This window comes from Rattus rattus, chromosome X (assembly GCF_011064425.1).
Source record: "Rattus rattus isolate New Zealand chromosome X, Rrattus_CSIRO_v1, whole genome shotgun sequence".
NCBI classification, from domain to species: Eukaryota; Metazoa; Chordata; class Mammalia; order Rodentia; family Muridae; genus Rattus; species Rattus rattus.
The window spans coordinates 100937796-100945202 of NC_046172.1; the positions used below are offsets into that span (position 1 = coordinate 100937796).

A 7407-nucleotide genomic window follows, 5' to 3' on the forward strand; every position below is an offset into this window, starting at 1 on the left:
ATAGAAACAAAAAGGACTATACAAAGACTCAAAAGAACCAAAAGCTGGTTCTTTGAGAAAATCAACAAGATAGATAAAGCCTTAGCCAGACTAACGAGAGGACACAGAGAGTGTGTCCAAATTAAAAAAAAAAATCAGGAATGAAAAGGGAGACATAACAACAGAGTCAAAGAAAATTCAAAATATCATCAGATTCTAATACAACAGCCTAAATTAAACAAAAGTGGAGGAAATGGACAATTTCCTAGACAGATACCGGGTACAAGTTAAATCAGGGACAAATAAACCATTTAAACAACCCCATAACTCCTAAAGATATAGAAGCAGTCATTAAAAGGCTCCCAACCAAAAGGAGCCCAGGTCCAGATGGGTTCAATGCAGAATTCTATCAGACCTTCATAGAAGACCTCATACCAATACTATCCAACCTATTCCACAAAATTAAACATATGGTGTGCTACCAAATTCCTTCTATGAAGCCACAATTATTCTTTACCTAAACCATAAAGACCCACAAAGAAACAGAACTTTAGACAAATTTCCCCTATGAATATTGATGCAAAGATACTCAATAAAATTCTTACAAACAGAATCCAAGAGCACATAAAAACAGTCATCCATCATGATCAAGTAGACTTCATCCCAGGCATGCAGGAATGGTTTACTAAATGGAAAACCATCAATGTAATTCAATATAAAACAAAATAAAAGATAAAAACCACATGATCATTTCATTAGATGCTGAGAAAGCATTTGAAAAAATTCATCACCTCTTCATGATAAAATCCTGAAAAGAATAAGAATTCAACGCCCATACCTAAACTTAGAAAAAGGCATATATAGCAAACCAGTAGCTAATATTAAACTAAATGGAGAGAAACTTGAAGCAATCCCACTAGAATCAGGGATTAGACAAGGCTGCCCACTCTCTCCCTACTTATTCAATATAGATCTCGAAGTCCTGGCCAGAGCAATGACACAACAAAAGGAGATCAAAGGTATACAGATTGGAAAAGAAGTCAAAATATCACTATTTGCAGATTGTATAATAGTATATTTAAGTGATCCCAAAAGTTCCACCAGAAAACTACTAAACCTGATAAACACCTTCAGCAAAGTGGCTGGGTATAAAATTAACTCAAATAAATCAGTAGCCTTCCTCTACACAAATGAGAAACAAGCCAAGAGAGAAATTAGGGAAACGACACCCTTCATAATAGTCCCAACTAATAAAAAATACCTCGGTGAGACTTTATCCAAGCAAGTGAAAGATCTGTATAAGAACTTGAAGCCTCTGAAGAAATAAATTGAAGAAGATCTCAGAAGATGGAAAGATCTACCTTGCTCATGGATTGGCAGGATTAATATAGTAAAAATGGCCATTTTACCAAAAGCGATCTACAGATTCAATGCAATCCCCATCAAAATACCAATCCAATTCTTCAAAGAGTTAGACAGAACAATTTGCAAATTCATCTGGAATAACAAAAAACCCAGGATAGCTAAAACTATCCTCAACAATAAAAGGACTTCAGGGGGAATCACTATCCCTGAACTCAAGCAGTATTACAGAGCAATAGTGATAAATACTGAATGGTATTGGTACAGAGACAGACAGATAGACCATTGGAATAGAATTGAAGACCCAGAAATGAACCCACACACCTATGGTCACTTGATTTTTGACAAAGGAGCCAAAACCATCAAATGGAAAAAAGATAGCATTTTCAGCAAATAGTGCTGGTTCAACTGGAGGTCAGCATGTAGAAGAAGACAGATCGATCAATGCTTGTCACACTGTACAAAGCTTAAGTCCAAGTGGATCAAGGTCCTCCACATCAAACCAGATACACTCAAATTAATAGAAGAAAAACTAGGGAAGCATCTGGAACACATGGACACTGGAGAAAATTTCCTGAACAAAACACCAATGGCTTATGCTCTAAGATCAAGAATCGACAAATGGGATCTCATAAAACTGCAAAGCTTCTGTAAGGCAAAGGACACTGTAGTTAGGACAAAATGGCAACCAACAGATTGGGAAAAGATCTTTCCCAATCCTACAACTGAGAGAGGGCTTATATCCAACATATACAAAGAACTCACGAAGTTAGACTGCAGGGAGACAAATAACCCTATTAAAAATGTGGTTCAGAACTAAACAAAGAATTCACAGCTGAGGAATACTGAATGGCTGAGAAGCCCCTAAAGAAATGTTCAACATCTTTAGTCATAAGGGAAATGCAAATCAAAACAACTCTGAGATTCTACCTCACACCAGTGAGAATGGCTAAGATCAAAAACTCAGGTGACAGCAGATGTGGAGAAAGAGAAACATTCCTCCATTGTTGGTGGCATTGCAGACTGGTACAACCATTCTGGAAATCAGTCTGGAGGTTCCTCAGAAAATTGGACATTGAACTACCTGAGGACCCAGCTATAACTCTCTTGAGCATATATCTAAATGTTGTCCCAACATCCAACAAAGAGACATGCCCCACCATGTTCATAGCAGCCTTATTTGTAATAGCCAGAAGCTGGAAAGAACCCAGATGCCCTTCAACAGAGGAATGGATACAGAAAATGTGGTAGGTCCACACAGTGGAATACTACTCAGCTATCAAAAACAATGACTTTATAAAATTCATAAGCAAATGAATGGAACTCAAAAATGTCATCCTGAGTGAGGTAACCCAATCACAGAAAAATATACATGGTATACACTCATTGATAAGTGTATACTAGCCCAAATGCACGATTGCCCTAAATGCACAGAACACATGAAAGTCAAGAAGGATAACTAAAATGTGAATGCTTCATTCCCTCTTTAAAAGGGGAACAAGAATACCCTTGGGAGGGAATAGGGAGGCAAAGTTTAAAACAGAGGCTGAAGAAACGCCCATTCAGAGCCTGCCCCCATGTGGCCCATACATATACAGCCACCAAGCTAGATAAGGTGGATGAAGCAAATAAGTGTAGGCTGACAAGAACCGAATGTAGATCTCTCCTAAGAGACACAGCCAGAATATGGCAAATACATAGGTGAATGCCAGCAGCAAACCACTGAACTGAGAATGGGATCCCTGTTGAAGGATTCAGAGAAAGGACTGAAAGAGCTTGAAGCGGCTTGAGACACATCAACAACAGTGCTAACCAACCAGAGCTTCCAGGACTAAGCCACTACCCAAAGACTATACATGGACTGACCCTGGACTCTGACCTCATAGGTAGCAATGAATGGCCTAGTAAGAGCACCAGTGGAAGGTGAAGCTCTTTGTCCTGCCAAGACTGAACCCCTAGTTAATGTGATTGTTGGGGGGAGGGTGGTAATGGGTGGAAGATTGGGAGGGGAATACCCATATAGAAGGGGAGGGGGAAGGATTAGGGGGATGTTGGCCCGGGAAAGGGAATAACAATTGAAGTGTAAATAAAAAATACCCAATTTAATAAAGAGGGAGGAAAAAAATAAAATAAAATAAAATAAAGTAAAATAAAATAAAGAACTCAAGAAGGTTACCACCAATAAAACCAAATAACCCAATCAAAAATTGTACTATAGAACTAAACTGAGAATTCATAATAAAGGAATCTCGAGTGGTCAGAAGCACATAAAGAAATGTTCAAAGTCCTTAGTTATCACAGAAATGCAAATCAAAACAACCCTGAGATTCCACCTCACATCAGTCAGAATGACTAAGATCAAAAACTCAGGTGACAGCAGATCCTGGAGGATGTAGAGAAAGAGGAACACTCCTCCATTGCTGGTGGGATTGCAGACTGGTACAAACACTCTGGAAATCAATTTGGAGGTTCCTCAGAAAATTTGAAATAGACCTTCCTAAAATCCCAGCTATACCTCTCTTGGGAATATACCTAAAAGTTGTCCCACCATTCCATAGGGGCACATGCTTTGCTCTGTTCATAGCAGCCTTATTTGTGACTGCTGGAAGCTGGAATCAATTCATATGTCCCAGGACAGAAGAATGAATACAGAAAATGTGGTTCATTTACACAATGGAATACTATTCAACTATTAAGAATGTGGACATTCTGAGTTTTGTGGATAAATGGATAGAACTAGAAAATGTCATCCTTATATTTTTGGTTGTGAGCCTAGCTTTTAATGGCTGAGCCATCTCTCCAGCCCTGCAATCTCTAGCAGCAAACCACTGAACTGAGAACAGGACCCCCTTGGGGGAAAGTAGAGGAAGGATTGAAAGAGCTGGACGAGCTTGCAACCCCATAAGAATAACAATGCCAACCAACCAGAGCTTCCAGTCTCTAAACCACTAGGGAAAGACTACACATGGACTTACCCAGGGCTCCAACTGCATATGTAACAGAGAATAGCCTTGTTGGGGCAGCAGTGAAAGGGGAAGCCCTTGGTCCTGCCATGGTTGGACTCCCAGTCCAGGGGAATATGGGGGGGTAAGGGATGGATGGGGAGAGAATACCCAAAGGGGGGGAGGGGAGGGATGGGGCTTATGAACAGGAAATCTGGAAACAATAACATTTGAAATGTAAGTAATAAATATATCTAATAAAAAATTTTTAAAAAAATTTCTGTTATCAAACACATCCTTTGTTTTTACTTTTCAGTGCATCAACAGTAATTTATTCCTTTGCTTTTCTTGTCCTTTCTCCTAGTCTTTATGTACCTAATTCAAGTTCTTCTGAAAAAACTCTGCTTACAATGCCTATTTAGAGATATATTACATTAGATGTCTTGGTATGTTCAATCTCTTCCTACATTTTGTTTCCATCATTATAATTTCTCCTCACGATTAGTTATTTTCAGGTAAATTATTTCAGTTATAATTTATCATCTATATCTTCCAGTAGAAATTAACTTTTTCACACCTGAGAGCACTGGTAAGACTACCATTTCTGCCTGTAGGGACCCATCTAGAGCCCTCAGGAAACATGAACCCAGGAGCAGTCAGCAGTTTGTGACTGGATGCTTCAGGTTTCCACCTGTTCCCAGAGATAACCCTGTACCACAGCTCTCAGTACCCAAATCCCATTGCAGGGTAACTCTCAGAAGTGCAAACAATCCTGAGAACTCAGTGGGTACCATCACTTCTGCTCACATTCCTGACCCAAGAGGAACCCGCCTGGAGCCCTCAACACAGGGATCAAGGAGTAGTCTGGGCAGGATTTTTCCAGTTACATATATATATATATATATATATATATATATATATATATATATATATATATTCCCTTTACCTGTTTGAATATTTTAATAACCTTGCATAATCTACAGTAATATTTTCATGGTACAAATGTACTTCAATTTGAGTAATCATGCCTGTTGGTAGTCAATGATTTGAAACTACTTTATGTAAGGTCTCTATGGATAAATATGTTCACATTAGATATTCTCTGGACACCTGCTTTTATGCCTTTCCAATAAATGCCTAAGAATGAAATTGGTAGGTCTTAAGTAAATGGGTAGTTGAGTTTATAAATATATGTATAATTCTTTTCCAAATGTTTGCACCATTTTTTTATTTCTACTGCCAATGCTCATAGTCACCAATACTCAGTATAGTGTTTGCATAAACAGGCAATATATTGAACATGAAATTTTATCTCATTAGAAACTTAGTTTGCATTTTGTCATGGTGGCTATGGGTTGCAGACCAGCACTGTGGAACAGGAGGAGCACTGGCACCGCTGATCCTGACTGTCCCATGTTTTAAAATCTTGCTGGAAATTGTCTTTGACAAGGGATCCCTACCCACCCCGCCAAACCTCTCCTATGGCACAAACAGAAATCAAGATGTAATGCATCCCCAGACCATCCCGCAAACTCAACACCAGTGACTTCTCTGTAACTGGGTCCAAATCAAGGTCCTTTCAAGACTGACTACACTGAATATACTCCACCAAATCTTCCTGACCCTACTATATCACTGTGAAGGGTTATTGGCGAGACTTCCCGAAACCAACTGAAGGCTCACTGGATCCAGCAGTGCCTCTGTTTCACCAAGCAATTTACGAGTAGAGCAGAGCCTCAGTGTGATTCTGCCTCTAGCTGATATTAGACAGGAAAAAGCAACTGGTTTGCACTAGAGGCCTGGCTTTCCTTTGAAGGAGCTATTCTGTGATCTGTGCTGCTAGTTCGCGACTGGCAGTGTCCTAGACTGGACTGGCCCCTGAGTACAGAGACTGAGGTGCAACTGAGTGAAAAACTACAAGATCTTGAAGAACAGTACTAAGGTGCAAGTCAGGTTCAACACTCCAGTGTTGTTGAACTGACAAGTTGCTAAAAGAAATGGGACTAATTGTTGCTTATTGCTTTTCCTCTCCATATTATTGTTGCTTTTTGTTGTTACATTGCTTTGTGTTGTCTTTCTAAGCCCAGTTGTTCTCTGATAATTTGCATTGCCCTGATTGAGGACAGAGGTGGTTCTCTAGTTTAGAACTAGGGTACTGGTTGTACCAAACTGAACTTGTTGAAAAAGAATGTTACAGAGTGTTCTTAGACTTTATTAACAGGGCTGATTATTGCCCTGAATGTTACCCTGATAATCCTGCTAATAGAAGCCTTGGTCTGCCTTGGTCTTTCTGACTTGAGTGTGAACCTCAAAATCTCACCAGGTGAACCTTTGAGAAAACTTGCCATCTGTTTCTTCTGGGTCATCTATTGGTTAGAAAAAAGATACATGACTCCAGGGTATCTGGGTTTAATCCTGCATTACAATTAATCTTGAGCAGAACAGACAAAAACATAAACCAGAGACTGGGCAAAAGCTAATGACTTCTGTAGCAGAATCATGGAGACTCTTAAGGGCTTTGCATTCATAGCCTAGGGAAGGAGAAGAATTAATTGTTTTTTGTTTTTCTTCTCTTTTCCTTTATTAATTTTTTTAAGGTGCTGGGGATTGGATCTGGGTACCTTGTGCATGCTAGTCTACTAAGTGCTCTTCTGCTAAATTAAAACCAAGGCTCCCCTTTTCTAAGGCTGACACAGTCTGCTGTCACTATGCTGTCAATTGCTTTAATTGTTGGGTCTGCTTCTGTGGTCAATCATATTTTAGCATAAATTTAGTTGAAATTGCAGCCAGAGTATTTACCTAGAACCAGACTAACCTATAAATGATATAGAACTTGCTGGTCCCTCCTGAAAATTGCCACAGCTTAAGTATTGACAAGATAATGTGGTTCTAGAGGGGAAGCCCCATGTTGTATGCCCTATTAAATGTTTCTCTGTCAGTGCCTATTATGAGAATATGTTTCTTATAGCTGGATTCTAGATTATTCTAATAAATTTTAATACATTAAAAAAGGAAACTTAGTTTGCAGTATTATGATGTATAGGAAACTAGAGTACACCGCAGGCGATTAATGGATGCATAATTATAATATGAACGCACATACACACACACACACACACACACA

At 39.1% G+C, this 7407-nt stretch overlaps 1 pseudogene; it reads left to right on the forward strand.

Annotated features, from left to right (window-relative positions):
- The first annotated feature begins 5307 nt into the window (after window positions 1-5307).
- On the forward strand, window positions 5308-6763 carry LOC116888112 (annotated as a pseudogene).
- Window positions 6764-7407: the final 644 nt, after the last annotated feature.